We start from the raw sequence: 3,991 nt of genomic DNA, 5'->3' as shown, positions 1-3,991 counted from the left end.
TTCAAGTCTCGTTTTTCACATTTTTTAGTTGTGTGCTTGACGTATAATTTTGCATATAGAGGGAGAGAAGGGACTGATCTGATTTTGAATTCCTGCCTACCCCACGCAGAGAGTCACTTATTCTCTGCCATGTTCTTTCTCTCCACCCCGTGCTCCTGCCTTGCTGTCCTGTGTCCGATTCCTTCACATTCCCCGAGGGTTTTCACCGGCCCACGTGTCTGCCCTGTGCTGCTGCCTTGCAGTTTTCATTAGTACAGCTGTCTAGCATGTTCCGAGTTCTCGCTTATTCTCCTTTTTCAAAATTGTGGTTATTGTAGGACCAACTTATCAGCTTCTGAGCAACTTGTCTTAAAATCTGTTCTTCTGATTCTGAAATTTCTCCACCAGCTTTCTTTAGGTGATGGCAAATATTCTTTTACTCCTTTTGGCCTTTCGTGTCGCAATGCGTTAGGTTTTCTCTTTAAAAAAAGCCTTGGGGGTGGCACCTGGGTGGCTCAGTTGGCTGAGCGTCCAACTCCGGCTCAGGTCATGATCTCACGGTTCGTGGGATCGAGGGCCGCGTTAGGCTCTGTGCTGACAAAGCCTGTGTCTCTCTCTCTGCCCCTCCCCTTCGTGTGCTCTGTCTCTCTCTCTCTCTCTCTCAAAAATAAACGTTAAAAAATAATTTTTAAAAAAAACATAGAGGAATCGTTTTTCCCCTTAAATCCATATTCCTGCAAAGATTGTAGATCTGACAGTTTCTGCTGTAATTAAATTAGTATTTGCTCAATATTTTGAGACTATTTTGTTAGCACCATGTATTCTGGTTTGCGGTTTTTATAACTTGCTGGCAATTTTTTTTTTTTTTTTGTCATTAAATAAGGGTCTTCTGTATCCCTTATAATGATTTTATCCCCTTTAATTTGGTTTCTTTAATATATTTTTTTGTTTAATCTGGTTCTATTATTACCTTGGTTTTTTTGTTGTTATTGTTGTTTTTCTTTCTCTTTCTTTCTTTCTTTTTTTTTTTTTGAGAGAGAGAGTGAGAGTATGAGCAGGGGAAACAGGCAGGGGGAGAGAGAAAGAGAGAGGGAGAATCTTTTTTTTTTTCGTTTATTTTTGGGACAGAGAGAGACAGAGCATGAACGGGGGAGGGGCAGAGAGAGAGGGAGACACAGAATCGGAAACAGGCTCCAGGCTCTGAGCCATCAGCCCAGAGCCCGACGCGGGGCTCGAACTCACGGACCGCGAGATCGTGACCTGGCTGAAGTCGGACGCTTAACCGACTGCGCCACCCAGGCGCCCCGAGAGGGAGAATCTTAAGCAGGCTCCATACTCAGCACAGAGCCTGGCGAGGGGCTTGATCCCACGACCCTGGGATCATGACCTGAGCTGAAATCAAGAGTCAGATGCTCAATGACTGAGCCACCCAGGCTCCCCTTACTTTGGGTTTTTAACATTTTCTTGGTATATGTTTTTTCTGTCCCTTTACTATTAACTTCTCAACTCTTTTTTTCTTTTTTTTTTTTGGTCATGAAGTTTCAAGTCTTTTGCAAACAGCATAAAACTGTTGTTTTCTTTTAAAATCCAGTCTTGGAATTACTGTCCTTTCCTAGGTAAGTTTTAGTGCATGTACATTTTACTGTGATTATCTATTTCTTACCTTTTTTTTTTGTTTCTTGCCAAGTATTAGATTGATCTGATTTTCCTTATTTTCTCTTCCTTTTTCTCTTCTATTTCAGAATTTACACATTTTGTTCCTATTCTTTCAGTAGATAGTATTGCATTTATAGGTGTACCATTATTTAATCAGTCCCTGTTGATGGTTGATTTTTAATTTTTGCTATTCAAGTAATGCTTCAAGTAACCCAGTACATACAATTCTACACATGTGCTTGTAGGTCTAGAATATAAATTCTTATAGGTGGTCCTGTGGATCAAAGAGTATGTGTATTTTAAGTTTCGATAATGTAGACAAAGATAAATTTATTCAAATGAGTAGATTTTAGGTTTCCTACATGATTAAATATGTTGAAAGAAAGGGGAAATATTTAGGGGAAATTTTTAGGAGAGGCTACTACTGCAATGTTATTTTGTTGCATTTATTAAAACAAATTTTAATGTTTATTTTTGAGTGAGAGAGAAAGAGAATGAGTGGGGGAGGGGCAGAGAGCGAGGGAGACACAGAACCTGAAGCAGGTTCCAGGCTCTGAGCTGTCAGGACAGATCCTGACGCAGGATCGTATGAACTGCGAGATCATAACCTGAGCCGAAGTTGGATGCTTAACCAACCGAGCCACCCAGGTGCCCGGAAAATTTATTTCCTTTTAAGTAGGTTCCATGCTCAGCATTGAGCCCAATGCAGGGCTTGAACTCACGACCCTGAGATGAAGACCTGAACTGAGATCAAGAGTCGGATGCTAAACCGACTGAACCACCCACCCCTGTAATTTATTTCCAAGGGATCTTGAAGTTGGGTGTTATTGTGAAGCCTGCCTGTAGAGATTAAAAGGACAAGTTTTCATATATATTTTTTCAATAATGGAATTTCTTAAAATGAATCTGGAGACGGCCTCCTTTATGTGCAGAATTCAGGAAAAGCCAAATTGATGCATGAGCTGTCTGCGATAAGTCCATACAGGTCAACTTGAAAAACAGTTCTTCTAGTCGGGACATATACATATGCCAGGTACAGATAGTCTCCAACATCGGAACAAGCTGTATTTCCAAAGTCGGTGGAGACTTGGATACAGTTTCCCATTCTACTTAAGCAACTGTGAGCAAGGTCCTGAGCTGAGTGGGATACAGAAAAGTATAAAACGGTGTTTCTTCCTACAGGAGCTCATGATCTAGAAGAGAGGACAGCCTGTAAGCAAGTAACAAATGTGGGGGCACCATGAGAAGCACTTGTTTATAGGGGAGCTACAAGCTGTACTTTGGGAGAACAGAGGAAAAAGAAAAAGATCATGCTGGATGGAACCCTTTGCAGAGTTCTTTTCCTATGTGCCGGGCATGGGCTAAAGGATCAGAAATTGTTGAATGTCAGCATTTGGGAAAGGGTTGTATTTTCCTAAGGGGAGACCGGATATCTCGATTGGTGAAGCTTTGACAGCACGAGGTGAGCCAGGATGGCGGTGACGTTTTGTGATTGTTCCATCAGGTCAGCCCGCTCTTTCCGAGGCAGGAACCGGCACCCAGTCCCTTTTCCCTGACTTTCCCTAACAGCTGCCCTAAGCAGCAGCCGATAGCTTGGGCATGGATAGTTCAAGGTCATTGATTAGTTGCAGCTGGGGACAGAACGCAGGGCATCTGATTTCAGTGGGCAACTTTCAAGTCAGGTGGATTTTATGGAGATGGTTAGGACGTTTTTGGTGGGGAGGGCTAATGGGACCTGAAGTTGCTCCTCATCCCGCAAAGAGACCAAGGACAGGGCACCTCCCCATGCCACCTGTGTCACAGAGCCTCTCATTGCACAGAATAAATGCCGTGTAAACAGTAAACAGAAGCACATCTGTACGTTGCAGGATTTCTGCTGAGCATTCCCAACCGTCACATGGACAGTAGTGCTGGGTATAAGCCACTGTCTCTCAATTGGTTTATGAACCACTTGCCTCTAGGTCACTTGGTGAGCCTGGTAAAAAGGCAATTTCCTCAGCTCCACTGCAAGATTGGGAGCTCTGGGGTGGGATCCTGGAGACAGATTCTCAAAGTGAGAATCACTGCCCCAGCTCTTCAGTTATAGGTAGAATTTTTCAGTCATTTGTTTGCTGCGATGAGCTTCTTTTTCCCAAAAATTGCCTCCTTGAGCCTATGGGTATAAAGTGAAATGTTCATGGTATTTAAATCTACTTGTTTTTACAATTGGACTTGGAATAATCAAAGATATAAATCTGCAAGATGGTGGAGACTGTCGCTTCTCACAGTGTGGTCATTTACACACCACAACCAGTTATGATGCATTGTGTTCAGTGCTAGTGACCTGGGAAATCCCTGAGTTCTGCAAAGAAGTGAG

The sequence above is a fragment of the Puma concolor genome, chromosome C2 (assembly GCF_028749965.1).
Source record: "Puma concolor isolate L17-30 chromosome C2, mPumCon1.1.hap2, whole genome shotgun sequence".
NCBI classification, from domain to species: Eukaryota; Metazoa; Chordata; class Mammalia; order Carnivora; family Felidae; genus Puma; species Puma concolor.
The sequence above is the reverse complement of the archived record's forward strand: the minus strand, read 5'-3'. Positions refer to the sequence as shown.